Source organism: Leiobunum rupestre, chromosome 6, assembly GCF_980474605.1.
Source record: "Leiobunum rupestre chromosome 6, qqLeiRupe1.1.hap1, whole genome shotgun sequence".
In the NCBI taxonomy this organism is placed as follows: Eukaryota; Metazoa; Arthropoda; class Arachnida; order Opiliones; family Sclerosomatidae; genus Leiobunum; species Leiobunum rupestre.
The window spans coordinates 4,061,860-4,086,137 of record NC_143389.1 but is presented as its reverse complement, the minus strand read 5'-3'; the positions used below and the strand labels follow the sequence as shown (position 1 = coordinate 4,086,137).

Below are 24,278 nucleotides of genomic sequence, written 5' to 3'. Positions count from 1 at the left end.
ATTAATAGATAAAAGTTAGCTATATTATTTTGTTTAAAAAATATATCTCTGTCTCCGTTTTATTATTTAATTTCGTGGTTTGTTTTGATATTTTGTATTTTTGGGTTACTCCCCTAATCCATGCGGCTGTCCCATGATAAAACCTTCTATAAAACATTTTCCAAAAGTCCTTTTTTAGATTCAACTATTTAAATTACATTTAAGATTAAAATTTAGAACAAAAAATATATTTCACAATTAGAATTTGTTAATAAAATTTTAACTTTGGACTTCATTCCAAAACCAGAAAAGGCCATTTCAGAGTGGATTTTACCGCGGAAATGTTTTTGTTTAGAGATAAACGTTAGTTAGTTAGTTAGTTAGTTAGTTAGTTAGTTAATTAGTTAGTTAGTTAGTTAGTTAGTTAATTAGTTAGTTAGTTAGTTAGTTAGTTAGTTAGTTAGTTAGTTAGTTAGTAAGTAAGTAAGTAAGTAAGTAAGTAAGTAAGTAAGTTAGTACTATTTTAAGTACAAGCCTTAAGTAGAATAAAATGAAAACCAATTTTCTCGCCATTTTATTTTGTTCAATTTTGATACTAACATGTATTTTATTCACGGAAAGATGCTGCCAGTTGTTAAAAAAAGGCCAAGAGTTGACCGAAATAATATTATCGTCTGGGCGAACTTTTAATTGCATAAAAAAGCAGCGTCAAAATGATAGGATGAAGGTATTTTCCTGTTAAAAGACGCAAATCCCATCCCGCGAAAATAAATGAGTAGCCAACGGCACGCGGTGTTCCCAGGTGGTCTCCCTCCCAAGTACTGACCGCGCTCGACGCTGCTTAACTTCGGTGATCAGACGAGAACCGGTGTATTCAGCGTGATATGGCCGTTGCCGCTAGAGTGTAATTGATAGCGGTGGACAAGCCGCGACTAGCCAGGTCCTGGTAGGTTGGTGATCGCCGAGGGCCACCGGCTGCATGCGGCTCCAATAGAACGTTCTATACACTCTTTTTAGAAACGTTTACTGGGCGCCGATATTATCGTACAGACAACCAACGAGCAAGCCCTTTACCGCAGAAATTTCATCCCCCCCCCCCCCCCAAACCAGTTTTTTCATCACCCTCCCCGTAGACTGTAAGGTGATGGCGGTCGATTGGGAAGGCGCGTTTACGAATCTATAAAATTGGTGTGGTGTGCTTTCCCCCTTTGGAGTTCGGAGGAGGTGAAGGTTTGGCCGGTTTTTCGTCTTAGAGAAATATATTTATCTGGCAAACCCGTAAGAAATTGAGAGCAGTCAATTTTTATTAGTAGCGTAGTTGCTAGCCTAGGCTTCACATATTTCCGGCTTTGCTTTCCGCGCCTTTTTTCTTATTTTAAATGATTTTTGTAATAAATGTATGATGGCAAATAAGCAAAATTCTAGAAAATACTAGTCCCAAATCCACGTGTTTAAGATGAAACTTAGATCATGAAAATATCCTTAACCCCAAACATACTTCAACACCTAGGGTGCCTCCTACAACTCCTAAAAGGTACGTCTCTAAAATATTCATATAAAGACAGGACATAAGCCGAATTCTCTTAAACCAAAGAATAACAAAAGTTGTTAGTCCTGCTGAACCAGCTCTATAGTCTGTATGAAAAGTGACCGGTTATGGTCCACTTTTATAGAACGCTCTATTCGCTTATAATAAATTTTTCCTAAATGGTCATTTAAACGCGTTTGACGTTTCACGTAGAATCTAGTACACTTAATACGTTATTTATGGTCCTATAAACCACCATTTAGATTTTTTTTCCATACGGCCCGGTAAAGTGGCCCACTCTACTGTCTCTAGCCGATGACCCCAAAAGTGCCAGTCCGGGCCTGGCGGTGTACCTCTATTTCACGGATTCAAGATATCGTCTTCTCCTTTGTTCGCGCGATGGCTACAAACGTTGTCATCTCCCACCAGGACCAACATTCGGTGACGTAATTATGAAATATTTGAAATGCTCGAATTCTCTCTTTTTACTTTGTTAAACAGTGACGGCTCCTAGCGGGTTATCGCTTCTCGGCCTTTTGGCTAAGATCAAAGTGTAGTATCTGCTCCTTTTTTCGAAGCCAAAGGCTGGGAATCGTATTTACCCGTTCAACGGGAAGTTTACTTACCTGCCTTGCCGAGTCAGTATCCTGTTGCTACAAGTTCCAGTTCCAGTCCAGTCTTGGAGTCTCTACCTGAGGGATCGCCAGCTGGCGCATCCGGAAGTCCGCCAGTTTTCCTGTCGTCTGAAGAGCGGGTCATCATGTCTCCTATGACGACAATGATCCCGAATCAGCCAACCCCAGTTCCAGTTCCGGCTTCAGCTCCAGCTCTAGTTCCGTCTTCAGCTCCAGCTCCAGCACTCAGGGCCGCTACAGCCCGGATCAAGTTTGACGGTGTCAACGTGGAAGAACTAGCTTTAGCTCTTTTCGATCACGTTGGACCGAAGAATGTGACAGTCTTCCAGATGATCTCCAAATCGGAAGCCCAGATTACTTTCCGAGACCAAGCCAGCTTTCAGAAGGCTGTCGACTGTGGAATTGTCGTCAATGACAAACCACTTGATGTTGTAAGCGTAACCGATCCAGTATCGTACATAACAATAAAAGATGCCCCGAGTTGGTGGGAATTGGCCATATTCCAAAGGGCGTTAAAGTCAAGCTGTACCGTAATCTCCGAAACCTGGGAAACTTACCAGAGTGGCGTCCTAAAAGATCTCCGAACGGGAACTCGTCGGCTTCAAGTTAAGGTCAAGGGTCCAATCCCGAACCTGATGACTATCAATGGGCATAGAATACAAGTAACTTACCGTGGAGTCCAGCGGATGTGTTTTTTCTGTCACAAAGACACGCATCAGGTTCGGGATTGCCCGAGAAAGAAAAACCGGACTCAAAGAAATTCGGCCAGCCAGAAGCCACCAGCCGAAGATCCAGAGAACGTTAGGGAGGCAACACAGAGACCACCTGGGAATACCACCATTAATGCAGACAATCCCGAATCGAACATGGAGGTAGTAGCAGAGAACTCGGGGAGTCCCGGCGATGGCTGGGACTTGGTGACACCAGACTCTTCCCCTCAGAATCTGGAAAATGTGACGAAAGCCAAAGGTTACGCCGATGTGCTCAAGTCGCCAAACAAACAAGGCCCACCTGCGCCAGAATCTGGTAGAGAAGTAAAACATCACTGTGAAAAAGAATTTGAGTACTTCGTAGGTAGTTGGAACTGGGAAACCCTTCCTAGAGAAGATTTAGAAGAGTTCTGCCGGCGAGCCAAAGCCTTTATTTCAACTGACCCTCAAATCATGAAATCGATAAGCGAAGCATTGAGGGATGCACAACGTGCGCTTCAATGCCGATTCAAACGCCGTGGTAGTCCATCTCGGGAAAGTGACACCAAAAAGGGGAAGAAATAGGACACTGCCAGAGTAATTATATATTTTACGAATACGTTCTTATATTTTAAAGATTTTATTTTTAGAATATTTGTGTTATACAACCAGTAATGTTTTAAAAGTTTTATTTATAAAAAAAAAAACGTTTTAAACTTAACGTGTAGATTTTGAATCTTTAATACCCCGTAAAAATGGAAAAGAAATATTAGAAAATGATGCCTAAAAATGTGGTTACGCGTACCTTGTTGAAAAAATATAGTGAAAAACAGTTAAAAATTGTATATATACTTTGTTAAAAATATTGTGAAAAATAGTACTTACCTTGACGCCTTGTTGTACAAAAAAAAAGAAAAGAAAAAATTGCTGTTTGACAAATGTTCGCGCTAATTTAAACCTAATAACGCGAACAATTGTAACTTTTGACCAGAATTTCAAATAAACAAATTCAGTATCTGTTCTTATCAGCTTAATATCTGATACGGGTCCCATCGGGGCCCAAGATATTAAACTTATTTTTGGACGGCGGCGGAGTGGTCGGAGCTTGCTCCACCTCCGCCACGGGTCGGCCTGGTATTGCAGTAAATCCGGGATCGGCCCACTTCTCTCTTGAAATCAAAAATCAAACGCTCTTATAATGGCGCACTGCGCAACACAGTATTTCCGGGAAATGTTATTTGGCTGTCTTTATATATATTTCTTTATTATAATATATTGCCCCTCTGACGTCATAAGTGGTAAAATCCTTATTGTCGAATAGTTAATAATGAAGAATCGGAAAGATTCCAGTTTTTGAATTTTCTTTTACCTAGTTATACACTCTTTTTCGCGGTATTTTCACGGAGGATAGGAAGGGAGGCGAAGTAGGAGGGATGAATGGCGGCAAGATTGCGGCAGCTACGCTACGTCTAGCCGCCATTTTTCCGAAATTTTCCCGCCGCTAAGCTTCTTACAAGGATGCTGCCGCGTTCATCCCTCCTACTTCGCCTCCCTTCCTATCCTCCTTGGTATTTTCCTGGGCGCGTCCATGCTTGGTTTTCCCCCTTTCAGTCCTCTCCTCCATTATGGATACCCAAGGAGTGGATGCTAGACTCCCCGTTTAGGGCAGAGGCAATGGCCGACGAGCGGGAGGCAAGTAAGAGGGGTAAAATAAAGGCGCGAAAAGAGGTTGTTCTGTGTTATTCCTGTGGTTTTATTCGTAACCCAAGGTTCGTAAATCGTGCATGTTCTAAGTGGTTGGCTGAAGGAACCGGTTTTCATAACGTAAATTCGCGGGTTTCGGTATGGTGGGTAGAGACAGCGCGCCCCTCATTTTTAGGTCATTGGGTTCCAGCCAAGATGTTCCGCGTAAAGAGAAAACACGAAATAAGCCCCTCTCCATTTTTTCTCTCTTCCCGTCTTCCGTGGACAGTGAGTCGCCGCCGGGGGCCCGCCGCCCGCGGCAGCTACATTACCAAGATATAAAGTGGCAAGGCTTATTTTTGGTAAGTACAAAATCATTTATTATATATTGCTCTATAATTAACTATATTTGGAATTAAACATTTTTGTTCTATTTATCTCAAAGTCATGATTATTCCTAACATTAATAGTATTAAACTTAATATGATATATCTTTTGTTAAAGTAGATTAGGAATTTATAATTTTAATATTTATAGAGGAGTTCGGATTTAAAATGTTATATTTTTTTAATAATGATCTCAAAGATCTGACTTTTGAAATGTTTGTTACTTTTTCTAAGTATCAATAAAACATGACATTAAATTTATATTGTGCCAAGGTTCATTTTTATATTTTACATAAACTACATCACCTAAAACAATTAATAGATAAAAGTTAGCTATATTATTTTGTTTAAAAAATATATCTCTGTCTCCGTTTTATTATTTAATTTCGTGGTTTGTTTTGATATTTTGTATTTTTGGGTTACTCCCCTAATCCATGCGGCTGTCCCATGATAAAACCTTCTATAAAACATTTTCCAAAAGTCCTTTTTTAGATTCAACTATTTAAATTACATTTAAGATTAAAATTTAGAACAAAAAATATATTTCACAATTAGAATTTGTTAATAAAATTTTAACTTTGGACTTCATTCCAAAACCAGAAAAGGCCATTTCAGAGTGGATTTTACCGCGGAAATGTTTTTGTTTAGAGATAAACGTTAGTTAGTTAGTTAGTTAGTTAGTTAGTTAGTTAATTAGTTAGTTAGTTAGTTAGTTAGTTAATTAGTTAGTTAGTTAGTTAGTTAGTTAGTTAGTTAGTTAGTTAGTTAGTAAGTAAGTAAGTAAGTAAGTAAGTAAGTAAGTAAGTTAGTACTATTTTAAGTACAAGCCTTAAGTAGAATAAAATGAAAACCAATTTTCTCGCCATTTTATTTTGTTCAATTTTGATACTAACATGTATTTTATTCACGGAAAGATGCTGCCAGTTGTTAAAAAAAGGCCAAGAGTTGACCGAAATAATATTATCGTCTGGGCGAACTTTTAATTGCATAAAAAAGCAGCGTCAAAATGATAGGATGAAGGTATTTTCCTGTTAAAAGACGCAAATCCCATCCCGCGAAAATAAATGAGTAGCCAACGGCACGCGGTGTTCCCAGGTGGTCTCCCTCCCAAGTACTGACCGCGCTCGACGCTGCTTAACTTCGGTGATCAGACGAGAACCGGTGTATTCAGCGTGATATGGCCGTTGCCGCTAGAGTGTAATTGATAGCGGTGGACAAGCCGCGACTAGCCAGGTCCTGGTAGGTTGGTGATCGCCGAGGGCCACCGGCTGCATGCGGCTCCAATAGAACGTTCTATACACTCTTTTTAGAAACGTTTACTGGGCGCCGATATTATCGTACAGACAACCAACGAGCAAGCCCTTTACCGCAGAAATTTCATCCCCCCCCCCCCCCCAAACCAGTTTTTTCATCACCCTCCCCGTAGACTGTAAGGTGATGGCGGTCGATTGGGAAGGCGCGTTTACGAATCTATAAAATTGGTGTGGTGTGCTTTCCCCCTTTGGAGTTCGGAGGAGGTGAAGGTTTGGCCGGTTTTTCGTCTTAGAGAAATATATTTATCTGGCAAACCCGTAAGAAATTGAGAGCAGTCAATTTTTATTAGTAGCGTAGTTGCTAGCCTAGGCTTCACATATTTCCGGCTTTGCTTTCCGCGCCTTTTTTCTTATTTTAAATGATTTTTGTAATAAATGTATGATGGCAAATAAGCAAAATTCTAGAAAATACTAGTCCCAAATCCACGTGTTTAAGATGAAACTTAGATCATGAAAATATCCTTAACCCCAAACATACTTCAACACCTAGGGTGCCTCCTACAACTCCTAAAAGGTACGTCTCTAAAATATTCATATAAAGACAGGACATAAGCCGAATTCTCTTAAACCAAAGAATAACAAAAGTTGTTAGTCCTGCTGAACCAGCTCTATAGTCTGTATGAAAAGTGACCGGTTATGGTCCACTTTTATAGAACGCTCTATTCGCTTATAATAAATTTTTCCTAAATGGTCATTTAAACGCGTTTGACGTTTCACGTAGAATCTAGTACACTTAATACGTTATTTATGGTCCTATAAACCACCATTTAGATTTTTTTTCCATACGGCCCGGTAAAGTGGCCCACTCTACTGTCTCTAGCCGATGACCCCAAAAGTGCCAGTCCGGGCCTGGCGGTGTACCTCTATTTCACGGATTCAAGATATCGTCTTCTCCTTTGTTCGCGCGATGGCTACAAACGTTGTCATCTCCCACCAGGACCAACATTCGGTGACGTAATTATGAAATATTTGAAATGCTCGAATTCTCTCTTTTTACTTTGTTAAACAGTGACGGCTCCTAGCGGGTTATCGCTTCTCGGCCTTTTGGCTAAGATCAAAGTGTAGTATCTGTTCTTATCAGCTTAATATCTGATACGGGTCCCATCGGGGCCCAAGATATTAAACTTATTTTTGGACGGCGGCGGAGTGGTCGGAGCTTGCTCCACCTCCGCCACGGGTCGGCCTGGTATTGCAGTAAATCCGGGATCGGCCCACTTCTCTCTTGAAATCAAAAATCAAACGCTCTTATAATGGCGCACTGCGCAACACAGTATTTCCGGGAAATGTTATTTGGCTGTCTTTATATATATTTCTTTATTATAATATATTGCCCCTCTGACGTCATAAGTGGTAAAATCCTTATTGTCGAATAGTTAATAATGAAGAATCGGAAAGATTCCAGTTTTTGAATTTTCTTTTACCTAGTTATACACTCTTTTTCGCGGTATTTTCACGGAGGATAGGAAGGGAGGCGAAGTAGGAGGGATGAATGGCGGCAAGATTGCGGCAGCTACGCTACGTCTAGCCGCCATTTTTCCGAAATTTTCCCGCCGCTAAGCTTCTTACAAGGATGCTGCCGCGTTCATCCCTCCTACTTCGCCTCCCTTCCTATCCTCCTTGGTATTTTCCTGGGCGCGTCCATGCTTGGTTTTCCCCCTTTCAGTCCTCTCCTCCATTATGGATACCCAAGGAGTGGATGCTAGACTCCCCGTTTAGGGCAGAGGCAATGGCCGACGAGCGGGAGGCAAGTAAGAGGGGTAAAATAAAGGCGCGAAAAGAGGTTGTTCTGTGTTATTCCTGTGGTTTTATTCGTAACCCAAGGTTCGTAAATCGTGCATGTTCTAAGTGGTTGGCTGAAGGAACCGGTTTTCATAACGTAAATTCGCGGGTTTCGGTATGGTGGGTAGAGACAGCGCGCCCCTCATTTTTAGGTCATTGGGTTCCAGCCAAGATGTTCCGCGTAAAGAGAAAACACGAAATAAGCCCCTCTCCATTTTTTCTCTCTTCCCGTCTTCCGTGGACAGTGAGTCGCCGCCGGGGGCCCGCCGCCCGCGGCAGCTACATTACCAAGATATAAAGTGGCAAGGCTTATTTTTGGTAAGTACAAAATCATTTATTATATATTGCTCTATAATTAACTATATTTGGAATTAAACATTTTTGTTCTATTTATCTCAAAGTCATGATTATTCCTAACATTAATAGTATTAAACTTAATATGATATATCTTTTGTTAAAGTAGATTAGGAATTTATAATTTTAATATTTATAGAGGAGTTCGGATTTAAAATGTTATATTTTTTTAATAATGATCTCAAAGATCTGACTTTTGAAATGTTTGTTACTTTTTCTAAGTATCAATAAAACATGACATTAAATTTATATTGTGCCAAGGTTCATTTTTATATTTTACATAAACTACATCACCTAAAACAATTAATAGATAAAAGTTAGCTATATTATTTTGTTTAAAAAATATATCTCTGTCTCCGTTTTATTATTTAATTTCGTGGTTTGTTTTGATATTTTGTATTTTTGGGTTACTCCCCTAATCCATGCGGCTGTCCCATGATAAAACCTTCTATAAAACATTTTCCAAAAGTCCTTTTTTAGATTCAACTATTTAAATTACATTTAAGATTAAAATTTAGAACAAAAAATATATTTCACAATTAGAATTTGTTAATAAAATTTTAACTTTGGACTTCATTCCAAAACCAGAAAAGGCCATTTCAGAGTGGATTTTACCGCGGAAATGTTTTTGTTTAGAGATAAACGTTAGTTAGTTAGTTAGTTAGTTAGTTAGTTAGTTAATTAGTTAGTTAGTTAGTTAGTTAGTTAATTAGTTAGTTAGTTAGTTAGTTAGTTAGTTAGTTAGTTAGTTAGTTAGTAAGTAAGTAAGTAAGTAAGTAAGTAAGTAAGTAAGTTAGTACTATTTTAAGTACAAGCCTTAAGTAGAATAAAATGAAAACCAATTTTCTCGCCATTTTATTTTGTTCAATTTTGATACTAACATGTATTTTATTCACGGAAAGATGCTGCCAGTTGTTAAAAAAAGGCCAAGAGTTGACCGAAATAATATTATCGTCTGGGCGAACTTTTAATTGCATAAAAAAGCAGCGTCAAAATGATAGGATGAAGGTATTTTCCTGTTAAAAGACGCAAATCCCATCCCGCGAAAATAAATGAGTAGCCAACGGCACGCGGTGTTCCCAGGTGGTCTCCCTCCCAAGTACTGACCGCGCTCGACGCTGCTTAACTTCGGTGATCAGACGAGAACCGGTGTATTCAGCGTGATATGGCCGTTGCCGCTAGAGTGTAATTGATAGCGGTGGACAAGCCGCGACTAGCCAGGTCCTGGTAGGTTGGTGATCGCCGAGGGCCACCGGCTGCATGCGGCTCCAATAGAACGTTCTATACACTCTTTTTAGAAACGTTTACTGGGCGCCGATATTATCGTACAGACAACCAACGAGCAAGCCCTTTACCGCAGAAATTTCATCCCCCCCCCCCCCCAAACCAGTTTTTTCATCACCCTCCCCGTAGACTGTAAGGTGATGGCGGTCGATTGGGAAGGCGCGTTTACGAATCTATAAAATTGGTGTGGTGTGCTTTCCCCCTTTGGAGTTCGGAGGAGGTGAAGGTTTGGCCGGTTTTTCGTCTTAGAGAAATATATTTATCTGGCAAACCCGTAAGAAATTGAGAGCAGTCAATTTTTATTAGTAGCGTAGTTGCTAGCCTAGGCTTCACATATTTCCGGCTTTGCTTTCCGCGCCTTTTTTCTTATTTTAAATGATTTTTGTAATAAATGTATGATGGCAAATAAGCAAAATTCTAGAAAATACTAGTCCCAAATCCACGTGTTTAAGATGAAACTTAGATCATGAAAATATCCTTAACCCCAAACATACTTCAACACCTAGGGTGCCTCCTACAACTCCTAAAAGGTACGTCTCTAAAATATTCATATAAAGACAGGACATAAGCCGAATTCTCTTAAACCAAAGAATAACAAAAGTTGTTAGTCCTGCTGAACCAGCTCTATAGTCTGTATGAAAAGTGACCGGTTATGGTCCACTTTTATAGAACGCTCTATTCGCTTATAATAAATTTTTCCTAAATGGTCATTTAAACGCGTTTGACGTTTCACGTAGAATCTAGTACACTTAATACGTTATTTATGGTCCTATAAACCACCATTTAGATTTTTTTTCCATACGGCCCGGTAAAGTGGCCCACTCTACTGTCTCTAGCCGATGACCCCAAAAGTGCCAGTCCGGGCCTGGCGGTGTACCTCTATTTCACGGATTCAAGATATCGTCTTCTCCTTTGTTCGCGCGATGGCTACAAACGTTGTCATCTCCCACCAGGACCAACATTCGGTGACGTAATTATGAAATATTTGAAATGCTCGAATTCTCTCTTTTTACTTTGTTAAACAGTGACGGCTCCTAGCGGGTTATCGCTTCTCGGCCTTTTGGCTAAGATCAAAGTGTAGTATCTGTTTGCTCCTTTTTTCGAAGCCAAAGGCCGGGAACCGTACGCACCTGTAAAGGGAAGAATACTTACCTGTATTGCCGCTCCAGTCCGTCGCTGATCCAGCCGTTCCAGTTTACCGCCATCTTGGATCCACTACTCGAGGGATCGCCATCCGGCGGTTCCAGTTGCCACCCATCCAGTCAGATGTCGAAGCCAGACATCATGCCACCTGCATCGTCGAAAGCCGATAACCAGCCAGCTCCTGCTACATCCTTGGCATCAGCTCCAGCTCTCAAAGCCACCACAGCCCGAATTAAATTCAACGGTGTGGGAGTGGAGGATCTAGCGCAAGCTCTTCTCAACCACGTGGGCCCGAAGAACGTTACCGTGTTCCAAATGATTGCACAATATGAAGTTCAGGTCACCTTCCGGAATGCAGCGAGCTACCAGAAAGCCATAGACAGTGGAATAATCGTCGGCGAGAGGGCGCTAGATGTTATAGGGGTTGCTGATCCTGTCACCTACATAACGGTGAAAGACGCTCCTAGCTGGTGGGAGTTGACGACTTTCAAGAATGCGCTGAGGTCCTGCTGTGACGTCATCTCGGAAGTCTGGGAGACCTACCAGACAGGGGCTCTGAAAGACCTCTACACGGGAACTAGACGCCTGCAAGTAAAAGTCAAGGGACCAATCCCGAACCTGATGACCATCAATGGACATCAAATCCAAATCACCTATAGGGGAGTCCAAAGAATGTGTTTCTACTGCCACAAAGACACTCATCAGGTTCGGGATTGCCCGAAAAAAAAGAATAAGGCTCGAAAGTCTCAAGAATCCACTGGAGATCAGAACCCGCTACCAAAAGACGCTACAACAGTAAGAAATTCGACTCCTACTCCATCCGGGGGGAGTATCACCAACGCCACCATCCTTGAAGAAAACCTAAAAGAAAAACCAACACCAGAATTAAAACTTACCTTATCAGATGACTCCAAAAGTTCCGAAGAAAGCTGGACTTTGACCTCACCAGTGCCGTCCCGAAAGATCGTTGAACCTCCCGCTCAAACCATCTGTTACGCTGATGCTCTGAAAGCGCCACCACATCATGAACCTGCACCAGCAGCTGAAAGCGAACCTGAATCCGATGATCCTGAAAACAACTCCGGTCCTAGATACAATCCGACAACCTGGAAGTATGGTGAAATGCCAGACCTAAAACTGCTAACAAAATCCGAACTCCAGACTCTATCCGAAAAAATTAACTCCAGACCTCTCACACGTGCCAGCCATTTAAACCGACAAGCAGACGAACTACAAGACAGAATCAGCGAAATCTTGAAAAATTACCCAAAAAGACGACGAAGTTTAACTCCTGAAAAAGAACTCAAAAAAGGCAAAAATATGTATTAAATTTAATTTTAATTTTTTTAGTTTTATACACGATTTTAATATGCACTATAATACTTGTTCTCTTTAATAACGACTTCGCGTTAATTTAATTAATTTTAACACGCGAACAAAGCAAACGACAAAACCTGTAAATATGTAACCTTTACTGAAAATTAATAAACAAATTCAGTATCTGTTCTTATCAGCTTAATATCTGATACGGGTCCCATCGGGGCCCAAGATATTAAACTTATTTTTGGACGGCGGCGGAGTGGTCGGAGCTTGCTCCACCTCCGCCACGGGTCGGCCTGGTATTGCAGTAAATCCGGGATCGGCCCACTTCTCTCTTGAAATCAAAAATCAAACGCTCTTATAATGGCGCACTGCGCAACACAGTATTTCCGGGAAATGTTATTTGGCTGTCTTTATATATATTTCTTTATTATAATATATTGCCCCTCTGACGTCATAAGTGGTAAAATCCTTATTGTCGAATAGTTAATAATGAAGAATCGGAAAGATTCCAGTTTTTGAATTTTCTTTTACCTAGTTATACACTCTTTTTCGCGGTATTTTCACGGAGGATAGGAAGGGAGGCGAAGTAGGAGGGATGAATGGCGGCAAGATTGCGGCAGCTACGCTACGTCTAGCCGCCATTTTTCCGAAATTTTCCCGCCGCTAAGCTTCTTACAAGGATGCTGCCGCGTTCATCCCTCCTACTTCGCCTCCCTTCCTATCCTCCTTGGTATTTTCCTGGGCGCGTCCATGCTTGGTTTTCCCCCTTTCAGTCCTCTCCTCCATTATGGATACCCAAGGAGTGGATGCTAGACTCCCCGTTTAGGGCAGAGGCAATGGCCGACGAGCGGGAGGCAAGTAAGAGGGGTAAAATAAAGGCGCGAAAAGAGGTTGTTCTGTGTTATTCCTGTGGTTTTATTCGTAACCCAAGGTTCGTAAATCGTGCATGTTCTAAGTGGTTGGCTGAAGGAACCGGTTTTCATAACGTAAATTCGCGGGTTTCGGTATGGTGGGTAGAGACAGCGCGCCCCTCATTTTTAGGTCATTGGGTTCCAGCCAAGATGTTCCGCGTAAAGAGAAAACACGAAATAAGCCCCTCTCCATTTTTTCTCTCTTCCCGTCTTCCGTGGACAGTGAGTCGCCGCCGGGGGCCCGCCGCCCGCGGCAGCTACATTACCAAGATATAAAGTGGCAAGGCTTATTTTTGGTAAGTACAAAATCATTTATTATATATTGCTCTATAATTAACTATATTTGGAATTAAACATTTTTGTTCTATTTATCTCAAAGTCATGATTATTCCTAACATTAATAGTATTAAACTTAATATGATATATCTTTTGTTAAAGTAGATTAGGAATTTATAATTTTAATATTTATAGAGGAGTTCGGATTTAAAATGTTATATTTTTTTAATAATGATCTCAAAGATCTGACTTTTGAAATGTTTGTTACTTTTTCTAAGTATCAATAAAACATGACATTAAATTTATATTGTGCCAAGGTTCATTTTTATATTTTACATAAACTACATCACCTAAAACAATTAATAGATAAAAGTTAGCTATATTATTTTGTTTAAAAAATATATCTCTGTCTCCGTTTTATTATTTAATTTCGTGGTTTGTTTTGATATTTTGTATTTTTGGGTTACTCCCCTAATCCATGCGGCTGTCCCATGATAAAACCTTCTATAAAACATTTTCCAAAAGTCCTTTTTTAGATTCAACTATTTAAATTACATTTAAGATTAAAATTTAGAACAAAAAATATATTTCACAATTAGAATTTGTTAATAAAATTTTAACTTTGGACTTCATTCCAAAACCAGAAAAGGCCATTTCAGAGTGGATTTTACCGCGGAAATGTTTTTGTTTAGAGATAAACGTTAGTTAGTTAGTTAGTTAGTTAGTTAGTTAGTTAATTAGTTAGTTAGTTAGTTAGTTAGTTAATTAGTTAGTTAGTTAGTTAGTTAGTTAGTTAGTTAGTTAGTTAGTTAGTAAGTAAGTAAGTAAGTAAGTAAGTAAGTAAGTAAGTTAGTACTATTTTAAGTACAAGCCTTAAGTAGAATAAAATGAAAACCAATTTTCTCGCCATTTTATTTTGTTCAATTTTGATACTAACATGTATTTTATTCACGGAAAGATGCTGCCAGTTGTTAAAAAAAGGCCAAGAGTTGACCGAAATAATATTATCGTCTGGGCGAACTTTTAATTGCATAAAAAAGCAGCGTCAAAATGATAGGATGAAGGTATTTTCCTGTTAAAAGACGCAAATCCCATCCCGCGAAAATAAATGAGTAGCCAACGGCACGCGGTGTTCCCAGGTGGTCTCCCTCCCAAGTACTGACCGCGCTCGACGCTGCTTAACTTCGGTGATCAGACGAGAACCGGTGTATTCAGCGTGATATGGCCGTTGCCGCTAGAGTGTAATTGATAGCGGTGGACAAGCCGCGACTAGCCAGGTCCTGGTAGGTTGGTGATCGCCGAGGGCCACCGGCTGCATGCGGCTCCAATAGAACGTTCTATACACTCTTTTTAGAAACGTTTACTGGGCGCCGATATTATCGTACAGACAACCAACGAGCAAGCCCTTTACCGCAGAAATTTCATCCCCCCCCCCCCAAACCAGTTTTTTCATCACCCTCCCCGTAGACTGTAAGGTGATGGCGGTCGATTGGGAAGGCGCGTTTACGAATCTATAAAATTGGTGTGGTGTGCTTTCCCCCTTTGGAGTTCGGAGGAGGTGAAGGTTTGGCCGGTTTTTCGTCTTAGAGAAATATATTTATCTGGCAAACCCGTAAGAAATTGAGAGCAGTCAATTTTTATTAGTAGCGTAGTTGCTAGCCTAGGCTTCACATATTTCCGGCTTTGCTTTCCGCGCCTTTTTTCTTATTTTAAATGATTTTTGTAATAAATGTATGATGGCAAATAAGCAAAATTCTAGAAAATACTAGTCCCAAATCCACGTGTTTAAGATGAAACTTAGATCATGAAAATATCCTTAACCCCAAACATACTTCAACACCTAGGGTGCCTCCTACAACTCCTAAAAGGTACGTCTCTAAAATATTCATATAAAGACAGGACATAAGCCGAATTCTCTTAAACCAAAGAATAACAAAAGTTGTTAGTCCTGCTGAACCAGCTCTATAGTCTGTATGAAAAGTGACCGGTTATGGTCCACTTTTATAGAACGCTCTATTCGCTTATAATAAATTTTTCCTAAATGGTCATTTAAACGCGTTTGACGTTTCACGTAGAATCTAGTACACTTAATACGTTATTTATGGTCCTATAAACCATCATTTAGATTTTTTTTCCATACGGCCCGGTAAAGTGGCCCACTCTACTGTCTCTAGCCGATGACCCCAAAAGTGCCAGTCCGGGCCTGGCGGTGTACCTCTATTTCACGGATTCAAGATATCGTCTTCTCCTTTGTTCGCGCGATGGCTACAAACGTTGTCATCTCCCACCAGGACCAACATTCGGTGACGTAATTATGAAATATTTGAAATGCTCGAATTCTCTCTTTTTACTTTGTTAAACAGTGACGGCTCCTAGCGGGTTATCGCTTCTCGGCCTTTTGGCTAAGATCAAAGTGTAGTATCTGTTCTTATGGATTACACCGAGCGGGATCGTTGCGGCTTCCTTCTCGCTGTAGACTTCGAAAAAGCCTTCGACCGCGTTAATCACCAGTTTCTCTGGCAGACTCTCGCGCGTTTCGGCTTCGGTCAGCGTTTCGTCAGCATCCTGAAAAATATGTACGAAAAAAACATTAGTCAACTTACCATCAACTCGCATCCGTCGGAACCATTCCAGATCAAAAGGGGCGTTCGTCAAGGCTGTCCCCTATCACCCAGCCTGTTCTGCCTCGCTCTGGAGCCGCTCCTCTTTGCAGCGAGCCACAGTCTGGACATTCGTGGCCTCCACTGCCCGGGAACGGCCGTCTCTAGTCAACAAATTTATGCCGCTCACGCGGACGACGCCAATTTCATGTTGGAGGACATCGCTTCGGTTCGGGGTACGCTACGGCTCCTCGACGACTTTTGCGCTGTCTCCGGCAGCAAGTTAAACGCCACCAAGAGCCAACTTGCTCGAATCGGTGGCAAAGCCCTCGAGTTGATTCCCGCGACGTTACCAATAAAGGAAACCACAGAACCAGTGAAAATCCTAGGTGTACTGTTCTCAGCCCACGGAGTAGCCCATAGTAACGAGACTCGCTTTGTTGAGAAATTCTCAACTTCTTTGGACGCGTGGGCGGACAACACTTTTTGTTTCCGCACCCGCGTCCAACTCATCAAGCAAATCGCCCTACCAAAATTGACTTACCCAGTTCCTCTCGTGGTTTTCTCGCCTGCCACGATTGCAACAGTCAACAGGAAGATTTTCTCATTCGTTTGGGGAGACAAGCAAGAACTTATCGCGCGGCAAACTCTTTGCCTCGACTGTAACGATGGCGGCCTCGGGGTTCCGCTCCTCGAAAACGAGCTTCACGCTCTCGCCTTGACCCGGTATTCGTCGTGCTTAGCAGCGAAGGACCATCCAGTTAGCGCCACAGTTTCATTCCACCTTTCCACGAGTTCAAAGACAATTTTTAAAGTACCTTGGGACGTGTCCGCTATGCACGCTCGCGACGTTCATCCAAATTATGTACCTTCAAAAACAACGGCGGCTTTGGTTTTGAAGTCAAAACCCGACACTGATCTTCTCAAGATTTCTAACAAGAGTGTGAAAGCTCTTCTCCAGAGACCAGTTGTACCACGGATATTTACGCTTCAGCCGCACGTCAAGTGGAAAACGGCTTTTAGCCGACTTTCCAACAAAGCACTTACCGGTTCTCGTCGCGATTTCGCGTACAAAGTATTCCACGAAGTTGTCCCAGTTCGTGACGTTCTATACGACCGCAACATGTGCGCTACTCGCTCATGTCCGTTCTGTCCCAAAAATGAGACCATCCAGCACCTGTTATACGACTGCGACATAGCAAAACTCCTCAGAAACCGTGTCCGCGAGTTCTTGGGAGTTAAGTTTATCTCGTGGCAGACTGTGTGCCACTTCGTACCCCTTCCGGTTCCCGTGTCACTGATACACGCAACACTAGTATTGTTGGCGGAAATCAACTTCCAGATATGGAAAGCGAGAAACCGCTTAATTTTTGAAAAAAAACGTGACACTGCACTCGTCGTATTAGAACGCGTTCGCCTCCATATGGCTATGAGGGCACGGGCAGATAAATTACGTCTCTCACGAGACAAATTTGAAGAATACTGGCATAACCCTGTAAAACCTTTTTTTGCAATTCGTGATGACACAATTAAACTACTTTTTTAGCTTTTAACGCGTAAAGTTGTAAAAGTCTTTAATTATAGACAAACCCATAGTACAAATAACATAAACAATGTATAACAAAGGATTAAATCCACGTAACTGAAAAATGTTTAAAAAATAAAATAATATAAAATCGTACCTGCAATAAAAATGTAAAGAATTTAAACTTACCTGGAAAATTAATTAACTTAGCCTAACGTACCTGAAATTATAAAATGTTATTAAAATGAAAGTACCTGGAAAAAAAAATTTTACTTAGCTTAACTTACCTGAAATTTAATAAATGTTATTAAAATAAAAGTACCTGAAATACAAAATGTTCAAAATATTACACGTACCTGGCAAATATGATATAAACGTACCTGGAAAATGTTACACAAACGTACCTGTAAAATAGAAAATGCAAATTAAATGTATCTGAAAATTATTTGAGGGTACCTAAAGACGCACCTGAAAAATAAAAAAAATATATAAAAAGTAAAAATTTAAATTTAAAAGTTTAAACTTACCTTGAAAAATAAGAACTTGTTGTTAAAAATAGTCTATGCAAATATTAACTTTTCAAAATTTATCAATTAAATGTAAATATGTAAATTTCTTTAATCAATTTGTGTTCAGAATCCATATGAGGATCTGTTCATGTATATGTGCTTTTCTTTAATAAACTATTTCAGTATCTGTTCTTATCAGCTTAATATCTGATACGGGTCCCATCGGGGCCCAAGATATTAAACTTATTTTTGGACGGCGGCGGAGTGGTCGGAGCTTGCTCCACCTCCGCCACGGGTCGGCCTGGTATTGCAGTAAATCCGGGATCGGCCCACTTCTCTCTTGAAATCAAAAATCAAACGCTCTTATAATGGCGCACTGCGCAACACAGTATTTCCGGGAAATGTTATTTGGCTGTCTTTATATATATTTCTTTATTATAATATATTGCCCCTCTGACGTCATAAGTGGTAAAATCCTTATTGTCGAATAGTTAATAATGAAGAATCGGAAAGATTCCAGTTTTTGAATTTTCTTTTACCTAGTTATACACTCTTTTTCGCGGTATTTTCACGGAGGATAGGAAGGGAGGCGAAGTAGGAGGGATGAATGGCGGCAAGATTGCGGCAGCTACGCTACGTCTAGCCGCCATTTTTCCGAAATTTTCCCGCCGCTAAGCTTCTTACAAGGATGCTGCCGCGTTCATCCCTCCTACTTCGCCTCCCTTCCTATCCTCCTTGGTATTTTCCTGGGCGCGTCCATGCTTGGTTTTCCCCCTTTCAGTCCTCTCCTCCATTATGGATACCCAAGGAGTGGATGCTAGACTCCCCGTTTAGGGCAGAGGCAATGGCCGACGAGCGGGAGGCAAGTAAGAGGGGTAAAATAAAGGCGCGAAAAGAGGTTGTTCTGTGTTATTCCTGTGGTTTTATTCGTAACCCAAGGTTCGTAAATCGTGCATGTTCTAAGTGGTTGGCTGAAGGAACCGGTTTTCATAACGTAAATTCGCGGGTTTCGGTATGGTGGGTAGAGACAGCGCGCCCCTCATTTTTAGGTCATTGGGTTCCAGCCAAGATGTTCCGCGTAAAGAGAAAACACGAAATAAGCCCCTCTCCATTTTTTCTCTCTTCCCGTCTTCCGTGGACAGTGAGTCGCCGCCGGGGGCCCGCCGCCCGCGGCAGCTACATTACCAAGATATAAAGTGGCAAGGCTTATTTTTGGTAAGTACAAAATCATTTATTATATATTGCTCTATAATTAACTATATTTGGAATTAAACATTTTTGTTCTATTTATCTCAAAGTCATGATTATTCCTAACATTAATAGTATTAAACTTAATATGATATATCTTTTGTTAAAGTAGATTAGGAATTTATAATTTTAATATTTATAGAGGAGTTCGGATTTAAAATGTTATATTTTTTTAATAATGATCTCAAAGATCTGACTTTTGAAATGTTTGTTACTTTTTCTAAGTATCAATAAAACATGACATTAAATTTATATTGTGCCAAGGTTCATTTTTATATTTTACATAAACTACATCACCTAAAACAATTAATAGATAAAAGTTAGCTATATTATTTTGTTTAAAAAATATATCTCTGTCTCCGTTTTATTATTTAATTTCGTGGTTTGTTTTGATATTTTGTATTTTTGGGTTACTCCCCTAATCCATGCGGCTGTCCCATGATAAAACCTTCTATAAAACATTTTCCAAAAGTCCTTTTTTAGATTCAACTATTTAAATTACATTTAAGATTAAAATTTAGAACAAAAAATATATTTCACAATTAGAATTTGTTAATAAAATTTTAACTTTGGACTTCATTCCAAAACCAGAAAAGGCCATTTCAGAGTGGATTTTACCGCGGAAATGTTTTTGTTTAGAGATAAACGTTAGTTAGTTAGTTAGTTAGTTAGTTAGTTAGTTAATTAGTTAGTTAGTTAGTTAGTTAGTTAATTAGTTAGTTAGTTAGTTAGTTAGTTAGTTAGTTAGTTAGTTAGTTAGTAAGTAAGTAAGTAAGTAAGTAAGTAAGTAAGTAAGTTAGTACTATTTTAAGTACAAGCCTTAAGTAGAATAAAATGAAAACCAATTTTCTCGCCATTTTATTTTGTTCAATTTTGATACTAACATGTATTTTATTCACGGAAAGATGCTGCCAGTTGTTAAAAAAAGGCCAAGAGTTGACCGAAATAATATTATCGTCTGGGCGAACTTTTAATTGCATAAAAAAGCAGCGTCAAAATGATAGGATGAAGGTATTTTCCTGTTAAAAGACGCAAATCCCATCCCGCGAAAATAAATGAGTAGCCAACGGCACGCGGTGTTCCCAGGTGGTCTCCCTCCCAAGTACTGACCGCGCTCGACGCTGCTTAACTTCGGTGATCAGACGAGAACCGGTGTATTCAGCGTGATATGGCCGTTGCCGCTAGAGTGTAATTGATAGCGGTGGACAAGCCGCGACTAGCCAGGTCCTGGTAGGTTGGTGATCGCCGAGGGCCACCGGCTGCATGCGGCTCCAATAGAACGTTCTATACACTCTTTTTAGAAACGTTTACTGGGCGCCGATATTATCGTACAGACAACCAACGAGCAAGCCCTTTACCGCAGAAATTTCATCCCCCCCCCCCCCAAACCAGTTTTTTCATCACCCTCCCCGTAGACTGTAAGGTGATGGCGGTCGATTGGGAAGGCGCGTTTACGAATCTATAAAATTGGTGTGGTGTGCTTTCCCCCTTTGGAGTTCGGAGGAGGTGAAGGTTTGGCCGGTTTTTCGTCTTAGAGAAATATATTTATCTGGCAAACCCGTAAGAAATTGAGAGCAGTCAATTTTTATTAGTAGCGTAGTTGCTAGCCTAGGCTTCACATATTTCCGGCTTTGCTTTCCGCGCCTTTTTTCTTATTTTAAATGATTTTTGTAATAAATGTATGATGGCAAATAAGCAAAATTCTAGAAAATACTAGTCCCAAATCCACGTGTTTAAGATGAAACTTAGATCATGAAAATATCCTTAACCCCAAACATACTTCAACACCTAGGGTGCCTCCTACAACTCCTAAAAGGTACGTCTCTAAAATATTCATATAAAGACAGGACATAAGCCGAATTCTCTTAAACCAAAGAATAACAAAAGTTGTTAGTCCTGCTGAACCAGCTCTATAGTCTGTATGAAAAGTGACCGGTTATGGTCCACTTTTATAGAACGCTCTATTCGCTTATAATAAATTTTTCCTAAATGGTCATTTAAACGCGTTTGACGTTTCACGTAGAATCTAGTACACTTAATACGTTATTTATGGTCCTATAAACCACCATTTAGATTTTTTTTCCATACGGCCCGGTAAAGTGGCCCACTCTACTGTCTCTAGCCGATGACCCCAAAAGTGCCAGTCCGGGCCTGGCGGTGTACCTCTATTTCACGGATTCAAGATATCGTCTTCTCCTTTGTTCGCGCGATGGCTACAAACGTTGTCATCTCCCACCAGGACCAACATTCGGTGACGTAATTATGAAATATTTGAAATGCTCGAATTCTCTCTTTTTACTTTGTTAAACAGTGACGGCTCCTAGCGGGTTATCGCTTCTCGGCCTTTTGGCTAAGATCAAAGTGTAGTATCTGTTCCCAGCTATTTCGCTAAAATCTTGGCCGAAAGGCCGTCAAGCGAGTTTTCCCAGCTCTCCAGCTGGTTCCTGCGATGCTGTCTTACCTGCCGGTATCCTGACGTCACTGTTCCTGTTCCAGTTGCTGCTCCTGAAGCTGTCGCTGCTGTTGCCGGTTCCGTTGCTGTTCCTGACTCTGCTGCTGTTCCTGTTCCTGGTCCTGGTTCTGCTGCTACTTACCTGTCGCTGCTAGTTCCTGGTCTCCTCGCCGACGCCTCTCGGGGATCGCCCTCTGGTGGTTCCTTTGTCCGTCTCCCGTTGTCTCTTGACGTCCGCAGTGGTGGAAGCCATGCCCCCTGCTTCGTCCAAGATGCCTGACTTGTCCGCTGCTGATCTGAAAAAGAATACGGCGAGAATTAAGTTTGAAGATGTTCCAGTTGATGATCTGGCCTCGGCCCTTCTCAACCACATTGGCCAGCAATGCATTGACGTTTTCCAGTTAATCGGAAAGTCCGAAGTGCAAATCACGTTCAAGGACGTTGAAAGTTTTCAAAAGGCTGTCGACTCCGGAGTCATTGTCGGAGACCGTCATCTAGATGTCACGAGTATCGTAGACCCTGTCCGCTACATCACTGTTCAAGGAGTTCCAAGCTGGTGGGCCCTGTCAATACTAAAGACAGCCCTCCGTAACCACTGCGATGTCCAATCGGAGACATGGGAAACCTTCCAGAAAGGTCCTCTAAAGGGTCTCAAGACCGGCACGAGACGCTTGGCCGTAAAGTTCAGGTCCGCCATCCCGAACCTCATGACAATCCAAGGTCAACGTATTCAAATCACGTACGAGGGCGTGCACAGGATGTGCTTCTATTGCCGCAAGGACAGCCACCAGGTGCGTGACTGTCCGAAAAAACGCCGAAAGGCTCTCTCAGCTGGGGAGCCGAATAAGGAGTCACCACCCGAAAGCGACGGACCAAGTGGGGAAGACGCTGATGGCGGTGCTCCGGAGACCAAGGTCGGAGACGAAGTGGGGGAGATCCCGGACCGGCCAAATCTGGAAACTAGCGACAATACGGCTCAAGAGCATCACCCATCCGATTTATCCGTCAACAAAATAAGCAGACACTGCACCGATCTTATATGGACTGTTGAGGACGAAAACTTTCTTAAGAAGTTTTTGCCCAATGACTTCGAAAAATACGTGGCGGAACTCAACGCATTTAACGACTTATCATCGGCCAGGAGGCTTTTCCTGATCAAGCGAGCCACAGCCTTAAGAAAGACAATCAACAAAAGGCGCCAGAGTTCTTCTCCGGGGGATAAATCCAGGACTGAAAAGAGGGTTAACGTCGGAAGCAAGACCGCGGCCGACGCCGTTAAAGCGAAAACCAGTGCCGAGGTGTACGATGACTACGTAACGTACTGATTTTTATGAATTTTTTATATTTCGCGTTTTTTAGAAATATAGCTTGAATTGTTCAATATGCTTATTGTTTTTAGTTACATTATAAAAAGTAAAGTCTGAATGAGTTTTAAATTAATTGTACTTACCTGAATTTTACAAACAAAATACCTGTTAAAAAAAAAACATAGTTATACTTACCTTTTGTGACAACTCTGTAAAGAGAAAAATTGTATTAGTGTTTTTGAAAATTTGACCTGTTTTTTTCCGCGATAATTTAATTTTAATTTAACCGCGGAAAAATGTATTTTTGACAAGAATTTCAAATAAACAAATTCAGTATCTGTTCTTATCAGCTTAATATCTGATACGGGTCCCATCGGGGCCCAAGATATTAAACTTATTTTTGGACGGCGGCGGAGTGGTCGGAGCTTGCTCCACCTCCGCCACGGGTCGGCCTGGTATTGCAGTAAATCCGGGATCGGCCCACTTCTCTCTTGAAATCAAAAATCAAACGCTCTTATAATGGCGCACTGCGCAACACAGTATTTCCGGGAAATGTTATTTGGCTGTCTTTATATATATTTCTTTATTATAATATATTGCCCCTCTGACGTCATAAGTGGTAAAATCCTTATTGTCGAATAGTTAATAATGAAGAATCGGAAAGATTCCAGTTTTTGAATTTTCTTTTACCTAGTTATACACTCTTTTTCGCGGTATTTTCACGGAGGATAGGAAGGGAGGCGAAGTAGGAGGGATGAATGGCGGCAAGATTGCGGCAGCTACGCTACGTCTAGCCGCCATTTTTCCGAAATTTTCCCGCCGCTAAGCTTCTTACAAGGATGCTGCCGCGTTCATCCCTCCTACTTCGCCTCCCTTCCTATCCTCCTTGGTATTTTCCTGGGCGCGTCCATGCTTGGTTTTCCCCCTTTCAGTCCTCTCCTCCATTATGGATACCCAAGGAGTGGATGCTAGACTCCCCGTTTAGGGCAGAGGCAATGGCCGACGAGCGGGAGGCAAGTAAGAGGGGTAAAATAAAGGCGCGAAAAGAGGTTGTTCTGTGTTATTCCTGTGGTTTTATTCGTAACCCAAGGTTCGTAAATCGTGCATGTTCTAAGTGGTTGGCTGAAGGAACCGGTTTTCATAACGTAAATTCGCGGGTTTCGGTATGGTGGGTAGAGACAGCGCGCCCCTCATTTTTAGGTCATTGGGTTCCAGCCAAGATGTTCCGCGTAAAGAGAAAACACGAAATAAGCCCCTCTCCATTTTTTCTCTCTTCCCGTCTTCCGTGGACAGTGAGTCGCCGCCGGGGGCCCGCCGCCCGCGGCAGCTACATTACCAAGATATAAAGTGGCAA

At 41.3% G+C, this 24,278-nt stretch overlaps 10 non-coding genes and 4 pseudogenes across 10 annotated transcripts; 9 read left to right on the top strand and 5 right to left on the bottom strand.

Annotated features, from left to right (window-relative positions):
- Positions 1–756: 756 nt before the first annotated feature.
- LOC149938510 (5S ribosomal RNA) lies at positions 757–875 on the bottom strand. Its single transcript, XR_016482050.1, has one exon. It is a non-coding gene; the product is annotated as a 5S ribosomal RNA (ribosomal RNA).
- Positions 876–2,027: 1,152 nt separating this feature from the next.
- Positions 2,028–2,114, top strand: LOC149938509 (U2 spliceosomal RNA; annotated as a pseudogene).
- A 1,693-nt stretch (positions 2,115–3,807) lies between these two features.
- On the top strand, positions 3,808–3,999 carry LOC149938508 (U2 spliceosomal RNA). Its single transcript, XR_016481665.1, has one exon. It is a non-coding gene; the product is annotated as a U2 spliceosomal RNA (small nuclear RNA).
- Positions 4,000–5,970: 1,971 nt separating this feature from the next.
- LOC149938507 (5S ribosomal RNA) lies at positions 5,971–6,089 on the bottom strand. Its single transcript, XR_016482049.1, has one exon. It is a non-coding gene; the product is annotated as a 5S ribosomal RNA (ribosomal RNA).
- Positions 6,090–7,241: 1,152 nt separating this feature from the next.
- Positions 7,242–7,433, top strand: LOC149938506 (U2 spliceosomal RNA). The gene has a single exon (XR_016481496.1). It is a non-coding gene; the product is annotated as a U2 spliceosomal RNA (small nuclear RNA).
- Positions 7,434–9,404: 1,971 nt separating this feature from the next.
- Positions 9,405–9,523, bottom strand: LOC149938505 (5S ribosomal RNA). The gene has a single exon (XR_016482048.1). It is a non-coding gene; the product is annotated as a 5S ribosomal RNA (ribosomal RNA).
- Positions 9,524–10,674: 1,151 nt separating this feature from the next.
- Positions 10,675–10,756, top strand: LOC149938504 (U2 spliceosomal RNA; annotated as a pseudogene).
- A 1,482-nt stretch (positions 10,757–12,238) lies between these two features.
- LOC149938503 (U2 spliceosomal RNA) lies at positions 12,239–12,426 on the top strand. Its single transcript, XR_016481617.1, has one exon. It is a non-coding gene; the product is annotated as a U2 spliceosomal RNA (small nuclear RNA).
- A 1,971-nt stretch (positions 12,427–14,397) lies between these two features.
- On the bottom strand, positions 14,398–14,516 carry LOC149938502 (5S ribosomal RNA). The gene has a single exon (XR_016482047.1). It is a non-coding gene; the product is annotated as a 5S ribosomal RNA (ribosomal RNA).
- A 1,149-nt stretch (positions 14,517–15,665) lies between these two features.
- LOC149938501 (U2 spliceosomal RNA) lies at positions 15,666–15,776 on the top strand (annotated as a pseudogene).
- Positions 15,777–18,072: 2,296 nt separating this feature from the next.
- LOC149938500 (U2 spliceosomal RNA) lies at positions 18,073–18,255 on the top strand. Its single transcript, XR_016481688.1, has one exon. It is a non-coding gene; the product is annotated as a U2 spliceosomal RNA (small nuclear RNA).
- Positions 18,256–20,226: 1,971 nt separating this feature from the next.
- Positions 20,227–20,345, bottom strand: LOC149938499 (5S ribosomal RNA). Its single transcript, XR_016482045.1, has one exon. It is a non-coding gene; the product is annotated as a 5S ribosomal RNA (ribosomal RNA).
- Positions 20,346–21,495: 1,150 nt separating this feature from the next.
- LOC149938498 (U2 spliceosomal RNA) lies at positions 21,496–21,652 on the top strand (annotated as a pseudogene).
- Positions 21,653–23,220: 1,568 nt separating this feature from the next.
- On the top strand, positions 23,221–23,413 carry LOC149938497 (U2 spliceosomal RNA). The gene has a single exon (XR_016481681.1). It is a non-coding gene; the product is annotated as a U2 spliceosomal RNA (small nuclear RNA).
- The last annotated feature ends 865 nt before the right edge of the window (positions 23,414–24,278 follow it).